The 11,829-nt window shown below is 33.5% G+C and overlaps 1 protein-coding gene across 7 annotated transcripts in view; it reads right to left on the bottom strand.

The window, feature by feature from the left end:
- The window catches only part of LOC145255809 (uncharacterized), a 551,788-nt gene that overhangs the window by 154,209 nt on the left and 385,750 nt on the right, over window positions 1–11,829 (bottom strand). The window contains exon 1 of one of the 7 annotated variants that reach the window (XM_080114555.1): window positions 8,888–9,766. The exons of 5 other annotated variants lie outside the window; for them this stretch is intronic. The gene's annotated coding sequence lies outside the window, so the exon portion shown is untranslated. Of the gene's footprint in view, window positions 1–8,887; window positions 9,767–11,829 lie in introns of those variants that run through there. One more of the 7 variants, XM_080114546.1, reaches the window with a different exon arrangement.

The following is an 11,829-nucleotide window of genomic DNA, read 5'->3' as shown; positions in this document are numbered from 1 at the left end:
GGTTGCGTCACAAGTAGGTCAAAGGGTCAAAATGGCAAAAAAATAGCACTTTTCGACACATAGAATCTTTTCCGATAATTAGATTTTGCTGAAAATTACCAAAAGCACCACATGGAAACGTAATATTTGACCCTAGGAAAATTCTGGTGCTTCTTGAGCCTCAGGATGTTTTAGGCCTGAAAAACACACCTTTTAGGGCTAATTTTTCTTTATCTCCTAAATCAATCGGGGGATGGGGTCATAAAGTTTTTGGCTTGTTTAGCTTTCAATTTGTGTGCTAACCAGCAAAATTTATAGCCTAACAACTTTCCCTTGAGGAAACTTTGAAACTGTGTGGAATAAGGAAAAATTCTTAAGTTTTTGTATTTCTTGTCGAATAAAAATTTTTGGTATTTTTCTAATTCCCAAAGTTTATATTGAATTGCTTTATATATATATATTATTTTAAAAATATAATTATCCACTGACACGTGTTTCGTCGTCTACGACTCATCAGAGTGGCTGAATCTCGCTCTGATGAGTCGTGACGACAAAACACCTGTCAGTGGATAATTATATTTTAAAAATAATATATATATATATAACGCTCCCCATGTGCGGATACCAATTTGGTTAAAGGGAAAATTATTCCCAACTCGCATTTAGGTAAAAATGCACTTTCGTAAATAACTGAATCCATTCAAAACGTATCGCAAAAACATTTGTTTATAATATTTAGTTGTAATAATAATTTGCCAAAAGATTGACTTTTTCTTCTCCGGTAACCATTTTTTTAATGTAATATTTTCTTTTGCGAGGGCATTATAAATATAACTAATCAAGTTGAATTTACTTTGTATCTGTGGTGCATAGAGGAATGGATCATGATTTCAAACAGCAACAAAAAAACACAGTTTCTCATTTGTTTCGATTAAGCGAAACTTCCGAATATTTTAAAGAAACAATTCTAAATCGGATACAGAATTCAAAAAGCATGTTCAGTCGCTAGCGCCAATGTATACATGCTCAAAGGATTATCTTATTATTATATAACACTTTTGGAGAGAATATCTTCAGGAATTTACTCAAAACGTTCCGGTAATAGTTTAAGAAATTTTTCGAAATTGTTTATATTCTTACACAAGTAAAAAAAAAAAAAAAAAAAAAAACAGCAGACGGTTAAAGTACGCCAGAACTTCACGGTAAAATCAAAGAATATTGTAATCTTGTTTGCCTGGTCAGGGCATATCTTCCCAGGCTTTTTCTCGCCCTCTTTGTGAGAGGGTTTGTTTATGACCGATTGCCGCAGGCACCTTGCTAACGAAACCGATCGTAGCTAATTGTGCAGTTGTGCAGTTGTGCACCTGTTCAACGTGCTCCTCTTTTGAGAGAGCTAGGTGCCACTGCCTAACTTTGACACTGTTGTATTTAAGTAAATAAAAACTACTTGAAACCCGAGATAGGATCAAAGTGTCATATCTGTTCTGTTTTCTGACAGAAAATAAGTTAATTTTATCGAAACATTTTTTATTGTTCTTTTTAATTATTTTTTTTTATAAAAATCAACCTTGAATTTATTATTATTTTTTTTTTTTTAATTTATGGGGAGAAATCTAAACATGGTCTATTGAGGCATATCAGTAAAATTTTGACAAATGCAAGAATTTAAAATAAATAAATAGGTTATACAGCTAATGTTTTCCCTAATTTCCCGCGTGGCTGCTACCGAAACCGGTAAAGAGGCAAAATATATTATTCACTATTTTCTCTCATGTCCATATTTCTCCTCTGCATGTATTCTTTTTTTTTTTTTTACGTTTTAGTGAAAAAAGTTTTTCATTTTTTTTTTAAGAATTATTGAAAACAAATATAAGATTTCAAATAATAAAACTTTTTTAATTTTGTTATTTAATGTGAAAATAAAGACTAATTGTGTTATTTTTATTTGTATAATGTTTTTGTTAATTTTTATTGTATACTTTTCAATAACGTCCGTTTTTATATTTTATTTCAATAAATCGCTTCAAAATACAAATAATGAATAACAAAACAAACAAAAAAAAGCAAGGGACTGTTCTGCCTCTTCACCGGTTTTGTGGCAGCTACGCGGAAAATTAGGGAAGGTTTTAGCTGACTATAATTAATAAATAAATGAAAAGAATGTAACGACGATAAGCTGAACCGTGGTTCTTGTTTGTTTGTTGAAAAGGAGAAACGTGGCCAGAATATACACCCACACGCACACACACACACAATGATCTTGTTAAAATGAGAATGAAATAGAATATAAAATTGCTATTTTTGAATTCGCGATTAAATAAATAACACAAAAAAAATCACGTGTGCAGTTCAGTTTCACAAATCGCAAAGTAAACAAAAATCGCTTTCTTCAAAAAATGAATATACGCGGGATTTTCATCCATTTTTTTTTTTTCTCCGACTCTTAAATATCTCTGTCTTTGTTAATTATTATTAACTGTCGGCCACGATGTATTAACAGCTATTAATGTAGAGGGATAGAGCTGTTTAATAATAACGTGTTCTGATTGTTTTTGTTTTTTGTTTGTTTTTTTCCTGCGAGCCGTCTTGGCCAGAGTCCAGCCAGCACGCTTTTCGCTGACGTCACTACTGTCGCAGGAGTGATAGACGGCAGCATTGCTATGCGTCCGGTTTAATCAACCGGGTTAATGAAGTGCTTGACCCCTTTCTGATTTAAAACCTTTACACGTGAAAGCATTCCACCCCTTGCCCATCTCAATAAACACGACAGAAGAAAATAATACAAACATCCTCCTCTCTATCTCACACACTCCAAAAGGTTTTGTTATATACTAAAAGCCTCAGGTTTCACACTATCCGGCGATTATAAGCTACAACCCGGTTTTGACGACGTTAGTTTTTGTAGAGAGGTGTTTTCGTTCTCCCACGTACGAAACTTCTTATTCCGAAATGGTTATCCATCTAACACTGATCAGGTTCAACTTTTTGTGACTTGGATGATGTCATGAGAAATACTGAAAACGTGGTTCTTAAATAGACGTATGAGACATAAATCTGGTCTAGCGTAAGATGAGCTTATTTAATTATTAATTATAAAGCTTTTCTTGATACTGTCTTGCTTCGGCTCTGTTCAGATCCCGATAATTTTTTTTATTTTACGAACTATATATATATATATATATATATATATATATATATTTAGCTATAATGCTTTTTACTATTTTTGCAATAAATATTAATAATTTTTTTACACCATCAGACACTGTTTCATCCTTATGTAATCATCAGTGTAGGAAGTAATAATTATAGCCGCTTGCAGGACTCGAACCCAGTTATCGAAGTAAACTTTGGGCTTGTAGACTAGCATTGTTCCATTCGGCCATCAGGAATTAATGCTTACATGCAGTGAATTTAGGCACCTATAAAATCATGTAAGTCGGATTGTCATAAACTAGACAAGTATATATATATATATATATATATATATATATATATATATATATATATATATATATATGCATTCACACGGAGGAAGATCGAAGGATCGGTCGAAAATTATGTGCTTTTGAAGGAAACATTCTTGTTTTGTTCAAAAGACTTTTTGTATTCCTACACGTTAACACACAGGAAATCAATATGGAAAAGATATAAACATTCATATATTTTCCGTATTGATTTTTTATTCATACATATTTATATATATATATATATATATATATATATTAGTGGTAAAAGCTGTCAATTTTATGTTTGAAGGTTCGATCCTTGTCTTGATTCGTGCTAGACTAGTCATGCTAAGGGGTTACACTGAAATAGCCCGTCCATGGATATATATATATATATATATATATATATATATATATATATATATATATGTGTGTGTGTGTGTGAGTCACGCCAAAAGGCGTTAACAAGCACACTGTAGTGTTAAACACTTAAAATAGCTGTGAAAAAAGTGTAAAGTGCGCCTTTTTAAAACTCTTATTTAAAGAAATAAAAAAAAAATGACTGAAAAACACTTTTTTTAAATCTGATCTTGTTATATTTTTATTAGTTTATGGTAGTTTGTTGGTTAGATACATTTTACAGCATGTCAGCCATTTTGTGGTTATCTAATATCGAAGAAACATATCAAAACGCGTTTTTATTTTACCCATGAATAAGAAAGGAGGGGAGCGGCGTTTAAACTATTCTATTTCTAATATTATTCCAATTTAAATTAATGTAATGTATATATCCGACTTGGTTTGGACTCGGCGTAGCCGATAACAATTCCGTAGTCAGAATGTGTACCCATTACAGAAATCATGTCCATATTTTGTCAAAGCTGGAAGTCTTCGTGTTGGATATTTCATATTACGCAAGACGATTCTTCCGTCCCAGATAAAGAGAGAGAAACTTTCTACAAAGTTTCTCCTTTAACAACTAAAAGTATTGCAAGATTATTTCATTTAACAGAAACATTGAGTTCAATGATACAATAGTGGCGCGGTTAAAAATATTTTATTTTATTTTTAAATTTATTTATTTGCTTAGGATACAAAAACATAATACTTGACGGATGTCCATAAACTTTAATTGTTACTTGAATTATTTCTAATCGATAGTTTTATGGCAACTTATCCGGTACTTGCAACCGAGATGAAATTATATATCTGTTTGTCATCAGCCAGATGAGGAGAAATCCTTCTGGACTGGGGAATTAAAAAGAATATCTCATCCCAAATTTTCCTCTTGATAGAACTGGACATTCTCAACACAATTAAAAGCCAACTTTGTATTACATCCTGCCCTCATGGGGAGGAGTACAATAAGCACAGTTTTACCGATATCAACATTAAAATCGATTTTAATTTTACACAATGACGACCATTTCTCTTTTCCAACAATGTTTCTTTCCTTATATATACTTATTTACAAAATATGAATACTTGAAAAAAAAAAAAATTTTTTTTTTAAAGTGATTCTCCAGAATTTGAACCAAATCAAACCGACATTTGTCGAACTAAACCTAAAACTTATGTTAGAGTTAGTTTAGGGTTAGGTGCAAAAAGAAATAGTTCGATTTAAATTTTGTACAAAAATTTAAAAAAAAAAAAAAAAAAAAAAAAAAAACACCTACATACTAATAGTAAATCAAGCAACTATTAACGTGTGACTCTCCAAAGAAGTTATGTTTTAATCCGGCTCTCGCACGTGGCGTGTGTACATACTGGCGGAGACTTAAACTTTTCCAACGAACTCTCCTGGTTCTCCTCTTCTTGGATTGTCATACATAGGTATTTATTACCCCGATCTACTTCACATACAACACAATTGTTAAGGCAAGGCAGAAGGCCACGTACTACAGTAGTTTTCATGCGGGTGGGTAGGCCCTCCCTTAGAGCAGATAACGGTTTTTGGTTTAAGTATCGGCTAAATCTAGTCACGGATGGTTGACTCAATCGACCACATAAGAATTTAGTTTGCATGAATGACTTTCGTCAACACACACACACACATTTGAATGTCTACTAGACACTATCCTCGAGTGTCTAAGGTCTCTCTGTACAGGGGTTTGTCAGAACAACTTGGCATGAAGATACCTTTCCCTAGAAGTAAACATTAACTAAATATTCAAAATCACATAGTATTCGCTGCCCAAATAAGATCTCCTCACGCTGTCTAACTCACATTAGCTTTTACGATGAATGGTGCACCTTCTCCAAGTGATGTTATCTCAAGTAATAGCACGAAGCTGGATACTCCACCAGACTAGATGAATTCTTGTCCTGGAATCTAGTAAGACCAAGAGACCAAAACGAAAGATATACTACAACATATGAAAAATGGTTAATTGGGAGGAGGGAAATTATGTTCTCAATTTCTTTACTAACACAGTGTTTGAGAAATAAAGAACTTTAATGAAACATTCGAATATCTATGTATCTCATATAGAGTGCAAGTGTTAGCCCCAGGCAGTGGGCCCTTTGATTTCTGAGAACTTCGACTGAAGTAAAATAAAAAAAAAGTAATAGTAGCTCAATAGTGTATAATGAGTAGAGCTTTTGATTTAACATGATATAATGACGTGGCGTATTATATACAGCTGAAACATCTTTGTGAATGTCTGGTAAATTTTGTATACCGTAAATGTGTCTATTTATAAAATGGACAGAAAACAATCGTTTGTACAGGAATTGTTTATGTAATGAACCAGGGCTTTATATCTATTTTCCAGTACGGCCGCCTTGAACGATCGGCAATAAACGAAGTCCCCTACTAAATAAAAAAGGTAATGCCAGGAAGAATTCTATTTGTAGTTCCTAACATACTAAAAGGATGCCATAGTGAACCTATAAATCAACTATTGATAAATTAAGTGCTGTGTTGGTCTGTGGGATGCTCGAAAATCGACCAAACTAAACTTTTGTTTTGAAGTTTTTTTTTGTTTTTATTATTATTATTATTATTATTATTATTATATTTTTTTTTATTTCATTCATTAATTTACTATTTTTATTTTTTTTATTTCTTTATTTTTTGTCAAAATTTAAAAAAAAAAAAAAAACTTTAGATTACCAAAATAGTATTAGTTTTTCCTAAGAGATAGGCAAGCCATAAATATTGGTCGAAGCTTCAACTATGAAACTATCTTAATTGAAAATTATGCAGAAAACTCTGCCTATTAAAAATTGAACAGTTTCTAAAAAAATATTTTGGTGAAGTTACAGAATAGTTAACAAAACCCCACCCTCCTCATGTTAAAAATGGGTACCAAATAAGAGCGTTATTAAGAACCCCATTCTTAAACGCAGAGAGGAGGAGGGGGCTTTGTTAACTATTCTGTACCTTCGGCTACTTTATTCATTTATTTATTTATTTATTAATCTGAAAACGTGATGTTTATTTCCAAAGAATAAAAGAATATTTTAATCCTGAACTGTGATGTAATCATAAATATCTCGTAACGGTGTGCGTGCGCTCACTCAGAATGCAAATAAATTTAAAAATAAGTCTGGAAACATAAAAAAAAATTGTTTAAAAAAACAAAAAACAACCGTGAAAATCAAATGGATGACGCGTCAATCTCAGTCTGTCATTCCTTAAGTCTTTCTAATGTCTGTTACCAGAGCAAACTCACAAAAAATCATAAATTAAATAAATCTATCAAACCTCTCCATAAAAACTCATCGTTCGTTAACTGATGACTGACTATTGTGACGAGTGAGTCCCCCCCCCCTCTCTCTCTCTCTCTCTCTCTCTCTCTCTTTATCTCCTTAATTGTCAGATATCTGTCTGCTTGAATTAAATATAAATCCTTTAAGAACTCAAAGATGATGGAATAAATGAGAAACACATTTTAAGGAATCTCTACTACATGCCTTTTATTTATTTTTTATTTTTTTTAACCGAACCCTCCGGGGTTTGGTGGTGGGCTGATATATTAATGCCATTATTTAGAGAAGAAATACACTTGAAACAATTATTACTGTCCAAGTCAATTATTTCGCTTCTCTCTATTAAATCATATTTAGTTTACAGTGTAGACGAGGGGGGGCATTAAATTAGAAGAAAAGTTGTTAAACCTGGATGCGAAGAGAAAGAATGAAATATGTCGTCTTAAAATGCTTTTACAGCAAAAAAAAAAAAAAAAAAAAAATTGACGCCGTTGGGAAGAAATTAACAAAAAAGTGCAAAATTTGTCTAAGACGAGGGATTCCGATAGTCGTGCCAGATTTTTCAGGCTCTATAATCCTTGGATTGCTAAAACTGAACAATTTATGACGATGTTTACGTCATGGATATAAACAAAAGTACTTTTTTTTTCATCTGTAAGCAGAGAAAAGTGACAATAACAAGAAAACGTGCAACCACAGTCTCCTGATCACTCATACAATAGTGTGGTAACTTAATTATGCAACTTAGTGGCTAGAACTATTACAAATTCTTTAGATTGGTTTGGAAAGACCAGAATCTGCTTAAAGATCCTTTTAGATTAAATTTTATAAGTTAGGCAAAGTTTATTTGGTTGAATAAAAATGCAAGACGCAGAGAAAGAGAAAGAGATTTAGTTCTCTCCCACTGCAAGAACTAAGACACCAGAGTCGAGAAGTAAGATTGAGAAGTCAGTCCCTCCCTCACAGCGGGCACTCTGTCCGGCAAAAAGTGTCTGGGCAGCCCTGTCGGAATTGAGTGCACCTCAAGCGATTAGTAATAAACTAACCCCCTTCTCAAAGAGAGAAGGCAAAGCCTGGGATGGTGAACCTCCTAGAACTGCACAAAACTTAACTCCCACTGCAAAATTAACAGAGACCAGATCAGTACAAGAATGGTCTAACCTCTGTTGATTTTGGGGGCTCAGGATAAAAGTCCATAGCAGAGAAAAAGAAAATAATGTGTGTGTGTGTGGGGGGGGGGACACGTTTAAATTTGAAAAAAAAACAATTAAAAACAGACAAATTTAGCGGAAGTTTCTAGTAAATATTAAAAGCAAACGCTACAATTCGAAATGTATTTTTCAAAGGAAATCGAGAATAACACGATTTGAATTAAACTATTAATAATAATTAACTAATTAATTAATCACCTTACTGTTAGATTGTGATGATTTTTTTCTCTCAAATAGAAATTTATTTTTTCGGAGAAAAAAAACTGTGATCCGATTTAAATAAAACTTTCTTTACTTCTTATAAGCGATTTAAAAAAAAATGCATTTTTCTTTCGAATTTGCATTTAAAAATTAGTTTTAAATGATAAATTACCGAGCGAAAAGAAATTATCTGTAAATAAAACGACTTGAAACAGTTACGTCACACACACGACAGAAAAATAATAAAGATTAAATATGTAAACACCTAATTCTCTATTTTAGAAATGCAAACAAAAAAAAAAAAATGCAAATAAAATAAATCATGAATAACTGTACCTGTGCGTCAAAGTAAAATCCTTTTGTAAAAAGAAAAAAAAAAAAAAATGAAATTTACTTTTTTTTTTCTTCCCCAATTTTCAAAAATAGTTGGTCGGTCGATTTTTGTCTATCGGACCGAAGTCGGCTGAAGTGTAGGTATGAGAAGACGAATGGATATTCAACAGGGAGTTTTAGCCAAGAAAAAATAATGCGCTTCTTTTAGCAACAACAACAAAAAAAAAAAAAGACCAAGAGAGAATTCTTTCACTCAAAACTATTCCATTTGTCTTTTTGTTTATTCTGGGGTCTTCATGATACAAATACGGAAAATATCGAACCGGGCCCGTAGTATTATTCGCTCAAACAAAAACATAATAAAAACAAACAAAAAAAAACCCATTAACAGAATATAATAAAATGGATAATTTCAAGACAACACGGCACGATTCCTCTTTTTTCTTCTTCTTTTTTTCTTTTTTCACACGTTGGAATTTAAAAAGGAATTATAACTGGAAAAATCCCATTTTCGTTGACGTATAGAAATTCGAAAAAGATTCATTTTTCTTTTTTTTCTTCTTCTTTTTCTTTTTAATGTGTGTGTGTAAGCGTTTAATCCATTTTCTTTACTTTTTTTCTCCCTTCTTATTTTCTTGTGGATATTAGTTTAATTCCTTTCTTTTTTTCTTTTTTTTTAAGTGTGCGTGTGTGTGAAAACCAACCCCCAAAGAATTTAATGCTTCCGAAAAGTGTAGAATACTGTTTAGGAGTTTCCCCTTCGAAAAAAAGATTAGGTGCGCGCGTGTGTCTGTGTGAAAGAGGCAGGCAGAAAAGCGCGCATATGGCATTCGCGTGTCGATCTGACTCCGCACGGCGGCTGCTGCTGATGATACTGCTACTGTCGTTAGTTTTTCCGCATGGCGGTGCGCGTGTGTGAGTATTTCTGCGTCTATTTTTCAATGGGGCATTTCCCGGGATCCGCGTCGATTATTATTACTATTGTTATTGTTAATATTTCTCCCTGCCTCTGGGGAATAATGTGACCCTTGTCCTCAACGAAGATAATCGTCGCGTTTTTAAAGAATATATTTCAAATACTTTTCTTTTTCTTTTTTTTTTTTATTAACGTAAATACCTCGAAAATAAATAACGCTTGGGGGGGAAAAAGAATGTTTTGATGCCAATGTAAGAAAGCAAAGTAGTAAAAAGCAAGATAACACTTTTCTTTTTGTTATATTTATATGTGTATGTATGTATGTATGTATGTATGTATGTATGTATGTATGTGTTGTGGCGTTTTTTTAATATTTTCCCGCCTTTTTTAACTAATAATTGTCCAAACACGGTCTTTTCTGTTGTGCTAATCTGAATTCCAAAAAGCGGATGGCAAATAATGCCAAACGAAATTGAAAACCAGCGCTGGGTAGCTGGAGCGGTAGTTGCAGTATTACCTTGATAATTAAGTTTACAATAGTTTTCTTTTTATCGGGTGTGTATACGAGGGGGGGGGTAAATATGAGAAAATAATCCAAGGGGAACAGAGTGAGTTCAAAGAGAAAACAGCGGGAGATCCCGTTTGTAAGAATAAGTGTCACTGTTTCCCGGAATTTGTTTTGTTCATGGAATGTGAATGTACCGATATATGCGGATAGATACCGACGGCGAATGAAAGGCGCGATTTTTGACTCACGGTTTGGTCTAAATACCGTTGTTATTCGATAAATACATAATCAACGACTTTTTTTTTAGTATTATAATACACCACAAAAAAGCAGTCACATGATGATGAAAAACGACATGGAATAGTGAAAATAAAACGCAAAACAAGCGCATAAGAAATCAAACTTGTGTGGACAATTCGCTCATCACGGGTGTACGGAAAAAAAATGAATTAACAGCATCGGAGTTTCGCGTTGAGAATATCCGGAGGCAAGAGATCGCGAAAAACGATGAATGAATTGAATAAGTAATTATATGAATAAAAAGTAATTATCCGAGAATAGCGAAACATATCTCATATTATGTGGACTGTGAGAGATACGTGAGTTCTTGTTTGTTTGCGCGATAGACAACAACAAAAATGATGAGGCTGGTTGATGAAGATGAAGCTGAGGTATGCAAAGAATACAATGCTCGTCGTCGTAAATAAATAACAATGGGGGTAAAATAAATGTAATGACGAATCAATCTCTCTCTCTCTCTCTCTCTCTCTCTCTCTCTCTCTCTCTCTCTCTCTCTCTCTCTCTCTCTGTCTTTCTCATTCCTCAACTGTTGGCTGGAGCCGTGCGGCGCATGTCGTCAGCAAGCAGACGTCCCTGGGGTGGAGGGAGCGACACAAATAAATATAATATCCAGAGTGGGTGTGAGGCCAGGAAACCGTATCTGCCCGTAGCAGTGGATCAAATAGGATCCAAATTAATACGGAATTATTATTTCGCCTGTCTGACTCAATGAAGAGAGTTAAAGGACCTTCTCCACCCCCTTTTTAGATGCACCACGTTGAAGTTTGAAATAGCGTTTGTTGGTCCGTCACACTTAAGTTTGAAATAGCATTCATTGATCATTCAGTTTGAAATGCCATTCATTGGTCTGTCAGACTTCAATTTGAAATAGCATCCGTTTGTCTGTCACACTTAAGATTTTGTTGATGCCACGCTTAAGTTTGAAGTAGAATTCGTTGGTCTGTCACGCTTAAGTTTTAAATAGCAATCGTTGGTCTGTTACCGAATTTTCGTCGTTAAACGCGTAGTTTGAATAGATGTATCTTAAGAATACGCGTCATTGTTTCGTTAATGCTTTCTAATTATTACTGTCCCGTTTTCTTTGCGAGATTTCATCTAAAAATTCTTTCTTTCTTTTGCTATCTGCTGTCTCACCGCCTGTCTAAGGATCTCTATCCCTCATTCCCCATCTCTCTATCTAACCACTTTCTTTTCTTTCTTTCTCTCTCTCTCTCTCTCTCT

Source organism: Euprymna scolopes, chromosome 3, assembly GCF_053919585.1.
Source record: "Euprymna scolopes isolate OS-2025 chromosome 3, ASM5391958v1, whole genome shotgun sequence".
NCBI lineage: Eukaryota > Metazoa > Mollusca > Cephalopoda > Sepiida > Sepiolidae > Euprymna > Euprymna scolopes.
This window is presented reverse-complemented; position numbering and strand designations above follow the sequence as displayed.